Source organism: Orcinus orca, chromosome 15, assembly GCF_937001465.1.
Source record: "Orcinus orca chromosome 15, mOrcOrc1.1, whole genome shotgun sequence".
In the NCBI taxonomy this organism is placed as follows: domain Eukaryota; kingdom Metazoa; phylum Chordata; class Mammalia; order Artiodactyla; family Delphinidae; genus Orcinus; species Orcinus orca.
In genome coordinates, this window is record NC_064573.1 from 72,270,879 (window position 1) to 72,284,354 (window position 13,476).

The following is a 13,476-nucleotide window of genomic DNA, read 5'->3' on the forward strand; positions in this document are numbered from 1 at the left end:
TCCAGTGGTTAGGACTCGGCACTTTCGCTGTCGTGGCCCAGAGTTTGATCCCTGGTTGGGAAATTAAGATCCTGCAAGCCGTGTGGCGAGGCCAAAAAAAAAAAATCGGCGAACGGATGGATGGATAGATGAGGGAGAGATGGGTGGATGGATGGATGGGTGGGTGGGTGGTGGGTGGTTGATGAGTAAATGGAGAAAACAAAAGATAGAGGAAAATTCTGACTGTTGAGGATTCTCAGAGCTGGGAAGAGAGACAATTAAGTTTCTCAGTGTTGGAAAAGTGGTGATGAGAGGCCTGTCACCCCAGACCAATTACTACTATTACTATTATTACTTCCACTATCACTACTCTTATTACAACTACCACCACTATTGCTGCTGTTACTACCAGTATTGCTACTATTACCACTATTACTATTACTGTTGCTGCCATGATCACTACTATTGCTACTTCTTCTCCTTCTCCCTTTTTTCCCTTCTGCTGTAATTTTTATTGCTATTTTTAAGTTATTACGAAGGTAACACATGTTCATGATAGAAAAATCAACAAAGAGGTAATTTCAAAGACAAAACTCACCCTCAAATACCACCATCCAGAGGTGTCAGCCCCTGGCAGGTCCCATTCCTCAGTGGGGTCTGCAAGGCCCTCCATGGCCAGCTGCTGCCCACCTTCCCATCTCATCTCCTCTCTGACCATGCGCTCCGGTCAGACCAAACCTCTGATGCCCCCAGACCCACCTGCCTTCCCTCCCCTTGTCTCTGGGCCTTTGCAGGGGCTGTTCCTTCTGCTTGGCATGGCCTTCCTCCATCAGGCTCACCCCCATGCTCCCTGGACTCTGAGCAGAGACACACATCCTCTAGGGAGCCTCTCTGAGCACCCCACCCCCTAGACTGGGTCAGGGGTCCCCTCTGGGCCCCAACCATCCCTGAGTGTCCCCTGCAGAAGTACACCTCACCCTTCTTTGTTTATCTGTCTTCTCCACTGTAGAAAGCAGGGACCATGTTGCATCACCTCTGTGTGCCCAGCATGGACCTGCCATATAGTAGGGGCCTCTGTACGTGTTTGTTGAATGAATAAGTGAACGCGTCAGTCTGGAAAGGTTTCCTAGAAAAAGTGGCCTATGACCCATGCTCTCCTGGCGGTACTGGGGAAGAAAGCAGTCAGGGTGTAGGGCCAGGCAGCTTCTTCTACACCAAATGACAGCTGTCTGCATTGACTTTTGATCTGGGCTGTCACCTGGGCCCAGGGGCGCCATGTTTGCAAACGCACCAGGCTCCCAGTGGAGTGTTTGAGGAGGGCAGTGTGCTCCCGCCCTCCCGCACCACTGAAGAGGCAGCATCAGACACGAGAAGCAGGGTTCCTCTGTGCACTATTGATTTGTCATAACTGCCTGCCGACAGACAAGGTGAACAGTTCACTTTTATGAATCCTTATTAACAGTGTGGCAAGAGGTATTTCACTTTAAGTGCCCCCTTTTTGCTGAAAAAGAAAAAGAACAGAAAATGTAAATTATCTCATCACAGAGAGATGCTGAGAGCTCCGAGCTGGGGCCTTCAGAGGAGACAGAACAGAGACTGGCTGGGACACGAGGAGGGGAGGCCCCTTCACGTCCCGTAAGTGGTCAAGGCTGGCTCCGTGGAGGTTCCCAAAGCCGAGGTCGGTGGGGAAGGCAAACTTGGCAGGGGGAGCGTGGCCATGCAGCTGAGGGCTGTGGAGCAGGTGGTTACAGCATGGAAGCCAAGTCTGTGCTTAATGGGCAAAGAGAAAAGCACAGGAATGCTCATGGCAACCTTAAAAATAGCGTAAAACTGGAAACAGTCTAAATGTCCTTCAACAAGGGACTAGATACCTGTATATTATAATACAGCCATTTGAGTGGAATACTAGGCAGCTAAGAAAAAGAATGAGATCATCCTGTGGACCAGTAGAGAAGAAAGTATATGAGATATTACTGAGTGGAAAAAGCAAGTTACAGGACAGTTTACAGTGTGCTCTCATTTACATAAAAGTAGGCATATATGTGCTTCATGTGCATGGAAAGTATGTAGAAAGAGTCACACAAATATCTACTCACAGCAATTCTCTCTGGGAAGTGAGACCAAAGAACCGGGGATGGGGTCAGTTTTTGATTTTCATTTCATCCACTTTCGTGCCAGTTTAATTTACTTTTTACTATGTGCAGTAGGACTTGTATTTTAAAATGTTCAGCTCCAGGGGGGTAATTTAATTGTCTCCTTTATAACCTTCTCCATGGTTTGAGTTTTTTTTACAATAACCAACTAAGATGTCTGTAAGTATAAAAATGTAATACAAAATTTCTGAACAAGAAAACACTGGTTTTGGAGTCAAGCCGATCTGGTTCTTGTTCTCAATCTTCCTTCTACCAGCTGAGTGACATTAGGGAATGACTTAATCTCTTTGAGCATCAATTTCCTCCAGCAATAGTGGATATTAATAGTATATACAGATAATCTGCAAAAAAAACCCACAACTGAATCCCTATGCTGTGTACCTGAAACTAATACAATATTGTAAATCAGCTATACTTCAATTAAAAACTAGTATATACAGAGCAAGCATACAGTAAATAGTAGCTTTAGCCTTATAATTATCATTATCCCATCGAGAGAAATGGCAAACCCTTGCATGCCCTCCCAGTTGGTGAATTCATACCCATCCCTGTGACAGACCCTAGGAAGCTATTTTAAATGATCCTCAAACAGTTTTTAGGTATGTAATTCATTTACAAATGGAATCTAGGTGGAAACCCAATACGTGTAAAACAGGAACAAGAACGTTTTAGTAGCATTCAAACCGTGACATTTGTACTCAGGGATGTTTGCAGCCTCCTGGCCATCCTGCATCCTTTTTCCTTTTTTTTTTTTTTTTTTTTTTTTGCGGTATGCGGGCCTCTCACTGTTGTGGCCTCTCCTGTTGTGGAGCACAGGCTCCGGACGCGCAAGCTCAGAGGCCATGGCTCACGGGCCCAGCTGCTCTGCAGCATGTGGGATCTTCCTGGACCAGGGCACGAACCTGTGTCCCCTGCATCTGCAGGCGGACTCTCAACCACTGCGCCACCAGGGAAGCCCCTTTTTCCTTTTGGTGATAACATCCTGACCTTCCTTCGGGGGGATTGTCCTTCCCCCTCTCTCAGCTCCCCACCCCCACCGGAGTTGGTATTTACTCAATGCCAAAGACATCCCCTGGCCACAGGGAAAGGTTCAAGGACCAGACTGTGACCAATGTGAGCCAGTCAGGCTTATGATTTCCATGCAAACTGTAGAGGGAAAGAAGGTCCTTTTTCTCCTAGATTTGAGCCTGAGATGGGGGTTGGGTAAGCCTAGAGCTGTCAGAGTTCACCCCTGGAGTCTAAGAATGAAGCCAATACCCTGAAAGGCAGAGCTGAGAGATGACGAATACTTGAACCCTGGTGACATCACGAGAGCCCCTGAATCACGCTGTGCCTGAAAGTAGCACCACCTCTGGAGATTTTTGTTGCAAGAGCCATTTATGCTCTAGCCAGTTGGGTTTTCTATCACTTGTGACCAAAGATAGGCTAAATAAGATAATATATGTATTCATAAAGCCAGTTAGAAAAAACAAGGACGTTGCTTTGACAGATGTAAACATTTGAAATCAGGCGTTAGGGATGACAGGTGCTGTCTTGTATCAGCCCCACATCTAATTTATTTCCATATTTGTTTCTGTTTTTTTCTTTTGGCCACACTATACGGCATGCAGGATCTTAGTTCCCCAATGAGGGATCGAACCTATGCCCCCTGCAGTGGAAGCATGGAGTCTTAACCACTGGGCTGCCAGGGAAGAACCCTGTATTTGGTTTTGATTGCCCAGCGTCAAGAAAATTTGGAATCATAGGTAAGTAGAGCAGCAGTTTAGTGTAGGGCTTTGGTCCCCAGGCTCTGGAGTAAGACAGTCTGGGTTCAAATCCCTACCCTGATCCTCAGCAGCTGTGGGACCTGGGGCAAGTCACTTGACCTCTCTGAGTCTCCATTTCCTAACACCTACGTCACTGGAGGGTTGGAAGCAGTAGATGAGTTGCTCCGCGTGAAAGCATTTAAATAGTGCCTGACACCTGGCCTGGGTGAGCTCTTGTTATTATTATTTTTTTAACACCTTTATTGGAGTATAATTGCTTTACAATGGTGTGTTTCTGCTTTATAACCAAGTGAATCGGTTATACATATGTCCCCATATCCCCTCCCTCTTGCGTCTCCCTCCCACCCTCCCTATCCCACCCCTCTAGGTGGTCACAAAGCACCGAGCTGATCTCCCTGTGCTATGCGTCTGCTTCCCACTAGCTATCTATTTTACGTTGGGTAGTGTATATATGTCCATGCCACTCTCTCGTTTTGTCACAGCTTACCCTTCCCCCTCCCCATGTCCTCAAGTCCATTCTCTAGTAGGTCTGTGTCTTTATTCCCGTCTTACCCCTAGGTTCTTCATGACCTTTTTTTTTTCTTAGATTCCATATATATGTGTTAGCATACGGTATTTGTCTTAATCTTTCTGACTTACTTCACTCTGTATGACAGACTCTAGGTCCATCCACCTCACTACAAATAACTCAATTTCATTTCTTTTTATGGCTGTGTAATATTCCATGGTATATATGTGCCACATCTTCTTTATCCGTTCATCCGATGATGGACACTTAGGTTGTTTCCATCTCCTGGCTGTTTCATGTACCAAAATGTTCATTGCATCTCTATTTACAATAGCCAGGAGCTCTTATTATTCTGCCATGTTCCTGCTTGTCGGAGCACCTGTGTGCTGCCTTGAGCTGAGAGCTCTGAACGAAACCTCGCCTGCTGCGTCGGATTCACTGACAAACCTCCCGAGGTGGCAGGGTAAGCTTTTACAAAGCGTATCGGCACCTGCTTATCTGCGGCTTACGGTTTTCTGGAGAGTGACCTCGGTGCTGTGCTCCGGGGGAAAGATTCCTAGAGGAGTTGGAGGGACGTGAGCTTGAGCTCAGAGGGGACTATTCCAGTGCCTGACGTTGTCTAGGGATGGACCAGGCTGTCCTCCAGGCAATGAGCTCCCTGCATTGGGAAAGAGTTCACAGTGAGGCTGGGCTGCCGTGCGGTAAACGTGTTGTAGCAAGGATGCCAGCGCCAGACGGAAGGAAGGCTTCATTCATTCATTCATCAAATATTCACTATGACCCAAGCACTCGGCTGAACATCCCCCCCTCACTCTCAGATGAGGTCATTTCGTAAAGAATTTCTTGCTAAGATAGGAGGACTCCCTCCGCCAGCCTTCTAGGGGCCGTTTTCATTTTTGAAGAGGACCCTGTGTCAATGGTAAGAAAAGGGTTTCTAATGGTGGACTCCCGGGCGCTTGGGCAGCTCACCCGGGCATAGAGATGGGAGGAGGCCCACTCATCTCGCCTTGCATCTTGCATGACCAAAGTGGACGGAATAAGGGAGATGGACACGCCCCACACCCCCCAGGTGGGGTTTCAGATCACAGTAGCGGTATTAACGTGACCGGATGAACATGTGACACGTGTGCTACTTCATTTCATCTCAGCTGCCCTGGGCAGCTGTGAGGGTCCCCCAGGCAGGGAGTTTGGCCTCAGGCAGCCCTCCCCTTTCTGCCCACCCCCACCCACCAGAAGTCCTCAACCTCCTCCAGTGCTGGGTGAACAAACAGGCAGGCTGGGGATGACAGGTCTATCAGACTCCCATTTTCAGATAAGGCTCTAGAGGAAAAGGTCTGGCCTGAGGCCTGCCTCCACAACTCCCATAATCCTCCCAAAACCTCCAAGGGTGGTTTTATGCCCATTTCACAGGTGTAGAAATAGAGGCCCAGAGAAGCAAGTCACTTGCCCAAAGTCTCATGTGAGCTGAGCTGAAGCTCAGCCCAGTTCCATCTCATTTCCCATCCTGGGGTTCGCCCTTCCTTGTGGCCTCCCTGAGTAAGACCGTGCAGGAGAAAGAGTGGGTTGCACAGGCCCATTTCTCGCTCAGGGGACAGTGTGTGTAATTGGGGGGAGTGGGCTGCAGGCCTGTGGTGGGAAACCATTGACCCGCCTCTTTCTCTGCAGCCTGGGGAATATCTCACCCCCAACAGGGGCTGCAGGTGTAGCAAATACATCTTTATGTTTTTTCCTCTAAATGTAAACGGCAGATGAGTGGGATGTTATGGGATTTGGTAAAATAAAAAAACAACAGAAGAGTAATTTGCATTAGATGTGTGACAAAATCTCAAGAGACAAGTGTTCCTCCGCTCTCGGTTCAGTCCTGGGTCTCCACCCTGGAGGGTGGTGAGGGTCACGGAGGAATGAGTGGGCCCTTCATGTCCCTCTCTCCCTCTCTTCCTCCCTTCCTCCTCTTCCCTCTCTCTCACCTCTCCTTTTGTCTTTCTGCCTCCCTAACCTCTCCTCCCTTTCCCAGCTCTCTGATTTTCTCTCTCCCCAACCCCCAAGAACCCCTCTGGTGCAGCACTGCACCCAGAAGCAATTTATAAAGCAGATGTTTATTGCAAGGTTTCACACAAGCTTGGTGCCTCGCCAAACGTTATAGTAATTGGAGGCTGTGTTTAACTACTGATCGATGTAAAGTTGGGACGAGACAGGCCTGGAAACTGCCTTTGGTCTAGACTCTCTTCTCCGTTTCAGAGAAGGCAGGAGGTCTCGGCCCTCCATCTCTCAGCCTGTCCAGAGCCAAGGCCTGGACAGCAGCAAGGAAGGAGGATGTGGGCTTATAAGTAGCTACTGACCCACTGGCTTCTAGGAAATGGCTTTGGGGAGAGGAGACCCAATTCTGCTATTGTCCTTTACTTGCCATCCCATTACTGTGGAGGCCTAGTCTGTGCCAGGCATTTGGGGTTACAGTGATTAATCAATTTCTCCCAGTGCCTGGACTAAGAGCTTTACATACAGTATCATTCAATCTAACATAAGACAGGTGTGGTAGCCAGGCTCCAAGTCAGCCCTCAGTGATCCCTGCCTCCTGGTATTCATCTGCTGTGTAGTCCTCTCCTACATGAAGAGACTGACCTTTGTAACCAACATTGCAGAAATGACAGTTGTGCCTTGCTCTATTGGATCACTTGCTCTAGGGGAAGCCAGTAGCTATATCATAAGGACACTCAAGCAGCTATGGGAAGCTCCACATGGGGAGGAACTGAGGAGCCACTTTGGGGAGTGGAACCTCCAGTCCAAACAAGCCTTCAGATGAGACTGCAGCCCTGGCTGACACGATAGCTGCTCATGCGAGACCCTGAGCCATAAACACCCAGCTAAGTTGCTCCCAAATTCCTGACCTGCAGAAACTATGAGATACTAAGTGGTTATTGTGGTAAGCCACCAAGTTTTGGAGTAATAGATAACTAATATAATAGCCACGGGAAAGAAGGAAACAAAAGGAAGACTGGTAAATAGGAAACAAAACAAATATGGCAAGAAAGAGTGCAACCATATAATCACATAATTATATAATCACTATATATGGATATAGATTTTTAAAATCTACTTATATGTTGATGGCATATATTTTATATATGATAGTATAATCACAATAAATGTGAATGAGTTAAATTCACCAATTAAAAGAAAAAATATTATTTCATTCTTTCCTTCAAATAATCCCATAAGAGGCATTTTACACCCACTTTACAGATGAAGGAGTTAGGCTCAGAGTGGGGGGAGAAACTTGCCCAAGGTCTCCCAACTCAAGACTAATAAGGTTGGGATTCAAACCCAGGTCTTTCTGACTGTAAAACCCAAAGCTCTTACACCATACTGTATTGTTAGCTCCTTTGGATAGAAGAGGAAACTGAGACTCAGAAGGGGTGGGTGACTTGCCCGGGGTCACACAGCAAGTCGTTTCAAAACTGGAGCCAGAACTGGGGAAGATTTGTTGTCTGGTGTCTGCCTCCGTGAACTTCAGGGCTCTGCCATCAAAGCACAAGGATCTCATGGGTCTTCTATCTTCATAGATGCTTAAGACAGCTGGGGACCTTTGGCTATGGCCAGAGAGACCCTGTGGGGTCAGGTTGGGAGTGTTTTCAGGGAAGGACACCAGCACAAAGCAACGGGCAGGGGTACAGAGTGGGGGCGGCTCAGGCATCGAGCTGAACTCCAGTAATTACATCAGGACCAGCAGCATAATTTGTATCTGGGTGATGAATGTCTGTGTTTTCGGGCCTGATTGCCCTATTTACATTTGGAATTTGCTGATCTATTATTAATGTCTGCTGGAGGCCAGGGTGACAGGCATGAGCAGCTGGGGAGTCCCCTCCCCCCCGATCCAGGGAGCACTAGCTCCCCAAAGTCCCACCTTAGTCCCCTTTGTGTGACCCTAACTTTCACAGGGCTCTTGGACCAACTGGCAGAAGGGTTGACCTGGGATGAGGTTTCCCAACCTCTTATCTGAGTGTACACACTCAGATATACATATGCATAAACACAGAATGTGCTTACATGCACATACTTGCCCATGTATATACATCCACATCCTTATATACCAATAGGCACCTTTACAGAAACACGCACATACATGAAATGCATGCCTGTACATGCAAACACACCACACTCGTGTACATGCACACTCATGCATGTACATGTGCACAAGTATATAGCATACATACTGTTATGGATTGAATGTCTGTTTCCCCCTGCCCCCTAAATTTATCTGTTAAAACTCTAACCCTCAAAATGATGATGGTATTTGGAGATGATGTCTTTGGGAAGTAATTAGGGTTAAATGAGGTCATGAGGGCGGAGCCCTAATGATGGGATTAGTGTGCTTATTAGAAGAGATACCAGAAAGAGAAATCTGTCTTTCTCCATGCACATGAACCAAGGAAAGACCATGTGAGCACACAGCAATAACGCAACTGTCTACAAGCCAGGAAGAGAGCTCTCACTAGGAACTGAATAGGCTAGCACCTTGATCTTAGACTTCTTACGCCTCTAAACTATGAGAAAATACATTTCTGTTGTTTAAATCACCCGGTCTGTAGTATTTTTATGGCAGCCTGAGCTAAGACACACACATGCGCGCACACACACACACACACACACACACACACACACATCCTCATGTGTCTCATCATTCTGGGAGCAGCACAGCAACTTGGCAAGGTCTCCCAACTTGAGAGGGAAGCGTCCATGAACCATGAGCCCAGATAGCCTGGGTTTGAATCCCAGCTCTGCCACTTATCAGCTGTGAGACCTTGAGCCGCTTACTTCGTCTCTCTGTGCTTCTGTTTCCCCATATGTAAAATGGGAATGATAATGTTACCATCTCATAGGGTTGGTGTGAGGATTAAATGAGTTAGTGGAAGTCACTTGCCTGGTGCACCATAAGCAGTAGATACATATTTGCTGTGTTATTATTATTGTCGTTTATGTGCTTGTCACATAATAGGCTCTGAATCATTTTGTTGAAGATGATTAAACACACTCTTCCACACCTACGTATTCACACATAACACACACACACACACACACACACACACTTTGTACCCTCCCCCGTCTCTTCTTTCCTCAACCCCTCCTGAACCTTCAAGGACTTCATGGCCTCTTCTCCCTGAAGCCCCTCCTGACTGTTCACTCTTCCATGCCCACCTCGAGGCTGTAGGCAGGATGGGACAGGGGAAAGACCACTGGATTTGGAGTCCCCAAACCAAGAATCAGAACTTGGCCCTGCCACTTGCTGGCAGCACGGTCCTGGTCCAGCCATTCTTAGCCTCACTTTCATGATCTACCCAATGGGCGTAATGATAGAAATGACCTCACAGAAATTGAACCTCCAGCGGGTAGCTAGGGTGGAGTTACAGGCACAGTCCCTGGCCAGGCTGGGTCCTGCTAAGGGAGTGGCTACACTGGCATGCAAATGAGCATACAAATTAAAGCTAAGTCCCTAAGACTCTCAGAATCCAGGCACTCCCCAAGCTGAAAGGCTCCTGTCTCCAATCAGCTCTTTGCAAAAAGGCACTGGGTAGGAATGGAAGAACACTGGACAGGGAGTCGGGAGATGTGCTCCAGGTACAGCACATACATGCTCACTTGTGGGTGGACACCCACATCCTTATGTCGGCACCTCTAGGCAAACATGCACACACACGGGAAGCATGCATATGCATGAACATGCAAACGCTTGTAGCCAAGCAGGAAGGGTCTGGACTTGGAGGCAGGTGGTGCTGTGTAGCCGTGCCCGAGACTCTGTACTTCTCTGGGCCTCTGTTTTCCTCCTTTGTAAAAAGGGGTTAGTCATCTCTGGCCCATACTTTGTGTGGTGAGGACTGAATAAGACGATAGAGGGTAAGCTATGACTGTGGTGTGTGGAATACAGTAAGCACTTAAGATATGGCAGCCATGTTTGAGCATCCTCATCTGTGAAGTGTGAGGCTGGAGGGGGTGCTCTCTGAGGACCCTGCCAGCTCCAAGTTTCTGTGGTTCTTTGCGTTTCACTCACCCCCCAACTGAGAGCCTGTCCGCCATCAAGGCTGGAGGGCCTTGCGTACGTTCAAGTAATTGGCCCCCCAAAAAGTGATTCTGCCACTCCTCGATTATGCTGGAACCTATGGCCCATGGCAGCTCTGAGTACTGTGCTGGAGGTCCTGTGACAAATGAGGAAACTGAGGGAAAGGCAGGAGACACCAAGGCCAGCCCAGAGTTGGAGGTGAGACCGACACTGTGACCAGGCTCCTGGTCACTGAGGCAAGGCTTACATAGCCAGCATTTTCTGCAGCCTTCTCTAGTCAGAGCAGAAGCAGGGCCTGGTGGCTGAGCCTGGTGGCTTTCTACTTTAAGATATGTCCCACCCCTGGGTCCCCAGGCCCCAAGCAGTGGCTGGAAATAAAGAACATATAACTGGATGTGAAAACCCCAAAGCTGCAATAACCACAACCTTATCCTGAGTCTTTACTACACACTAAACATTTCCCATCTGTTTCATCTCATTTCACCCTCATAACGAGGAAGCCGAGGCAGAGACCCACACATACTTAAGGTCACACAGGGAGCAGAGTTGGGACCTGAACCTGAGTCTTCACTGACTCGCTGCCCTTAGCTTAAGCTCCGGCACCTCCCAGAAGCAAAACAGAAAAATGGGTTTGCAAAGTGCAACAGACCAGCCGACCTGAGCACGGCTCCTGGGAGCCATTGCCGGGAGGGGCGGATGCATGGCCCAGCGGCTAAGGCTGCAAGAATCGCCCGCTGCGCCCTCCAGAAAGGGACCCCAGTTTCCCTGCAATCCCGGGGAAGATTGGGCAGCGAGCACATTAAGGCCATAAATTTGTCATGAAGGCCTGGAAATGAATGGGGCTTATCATTTATGGATGGAATAATTAAGCCACTGAGCTCGGCGGTTCACCAAGGCCTGTGCCCGGACACCAGGCGTCACTAGCTGCTGAACTGGTTTGGGGTGTTCATTATCGCTCTCCCCTTCCCGTCTCCCGCCCACCCCCGCAGCATCTCAAACTTGACCCTTGGGTGTGCAGACTCCACCAGCACCAAGGCAGGTGCCAGCACGCAGTTCAGTAGCGATGGCCCCGCCCCCGTGATGTCATACCAGCCCTGGCCAATCCCAGGGAGACCTCTCTCGAAGCTCCGTCCATGGCGGGGCGGTGCCCAGCCCGATTAGGTGGAGGTGACTGGCCTGGCTTCTCTTTGGGAGATAAACAGGCTTCTTCATATGGTAGCGAGAAATTTGGACTGACTTGGGTTCAGATCTTGACTCACTCTCCAGCTGTGTGCCCCCGGGCTAGTACTTCAACACTCTGAGCCTTAGTTTTCTCCACTCGAAAATGGGCAAAATAATATTTTTATGGGTTATGTGGTGGATCAAATTAGACAATGGCTGTAAAGTACATAGTGAGGGTGGGTCTGGCTTATAGTAAGTGCTTCACAAATCCAGCATTTCATGACTTTCTCCCAACAGAGTGCTCAGGCAGGCAGGAATCAGAGGCTCAGAGAGGCAACGGGACTTGACCAAAGATGCACAGCAAGTGAGAAGAAAGTGGGCACCTACTTCCTTTCCCTGGAGTTCCTGTGACCTGTCACTTGTGGGAGGGTTCAGCCCATTCCTCAACAAAAGGTTGAGGCTCCTGTTCCCTCCCTGCCCCAACTGCCCCAAGTCAGTGGAGAGGAGAGGTGATTGCAAAGGTGATCGCCACCACTAACATTTATAGAGCTCTTGCAGTGGCCAGGCACTGTTCTAGATGCTCTGCAGTTATTTCACTTTATTCTCCAGATAATCCTCAGAGGTAGGAACCATTATTAGTATTCTCATTTTAGAGGTGAGGAAACTGAGGATTGCAATCAGACCCCTGACTTGAGTCACTCAGCCAAGAAGTGGAATTTGTGTATAATTTCCTATTTCCTGGGTCCCAGCAAAGCCAGGCTTGGGGGGAGGGTGGCAAATTAAACACTATTTGAATTATGAAAGTGACATCACTCAACACATTCCAGAATTCCAGCTTTGATATTCTATATTCTCAAATGGGTTCAAGCCCTCACTTTACAGATGGGAAGACTGAGGCCCAGCCACCAGAGGCAGAACCTTGGGGCTTGCCTACCAGTTCCCCAGGGCCTGTCACATCGGTGGTGGACACCAAGACTGGTGCAGAAGAGAAGCCTTTGGTACCTGCCTTGAGGAGGAGCCTGGACCCTCCTTGCCACCCTACCCCACCCACCCTCCATCACCGTGGCAACTATGCAGGTGAGCCTCATCACTGCTAATCCTCTAATTACCAGCCACCTCTTCAATCGGCTGTAATTACTTTGGGGACACAGTTAACCTCTCATTAGGAACGCACGGCCGCTTTCTCCAAAAGCGCAGCGGTGACATGCCTAGTAATTTACCGCCCCGGCTCGCAGGGCCGCTTTGTGTTTAACTCGGGCGCCATCGCATCCCTGTCATTACTCCAGCCTGGTTGTCATGACGATTAATCATTCAATCCTTCATCAGCAACTTTTGCCAAATGTCACCCCGCTCTTGATCAAAATCCATCCTGCAGCCCGACACTGGGGGACTAATGACTTGGAAATAGGCTTCTCCATTCCCGAGAGCTTTTCCCCAGGACTCCTTCTCAGCTCCCTCCAGGAAAGGGAGAGGAGGGCCTGAGTTCACTGTGGTGGTAGAGTGTGATGGGGGCAGAAAAACTGGCATGTATTGGTGGCTTACTCTGTGCTAGGCACCTGAGGGGCATTGATGCATTTAACCTTCATGACAACCGGATTCCTGGAAGAGGAAACAGAGGCTCAGGGATGCCGGTATCTTGCCAACAAGGAAGTATGGAGACATTCGAACTCAGATCCCTTTGACTCCAAACAGAGCTCTTTTTATCAGACCTCTAGGAGGATGAGCATTACCTACAAGCAAGGATCCTAGAATGTCAGAGTTTGGGCAGCATTGTAGAAATTAGCTGGCCCATTAAGTTCAAGGCAAAATAAAAAGCCTTAAGAGACAACGCTGGGCACTTTATGATAAGAAGTCCAA

At 48.5% G+C, this 13,476-nt stretch overlaps 1 long non-coding RNA gene across 1 annotated transcript in view; it reads left to right on the forward strand.

Moving 5' to 3' along the window:
* The window catches only part of LOC117197279 (uncharacterized), a 67,230-nt gene that overhangs the window by 24,809 nt on the left and 28,945 nt on the right, over nucleotides 1-13,476 (forward strand). The window contains exons 2-3 of the long non-coding RNA XR_007471853.1: nucleotides 1,525-3,877; nucleotides 12,488-12,696. This is a non-coding gene — a long non-coding RNA (uncharacterized LOC117197279). The remainder of the gene's footprint in view (nucleotides 1-1,524; nucleotides 3,878-12,487; nucleotides 12,697-13,476) is intronic.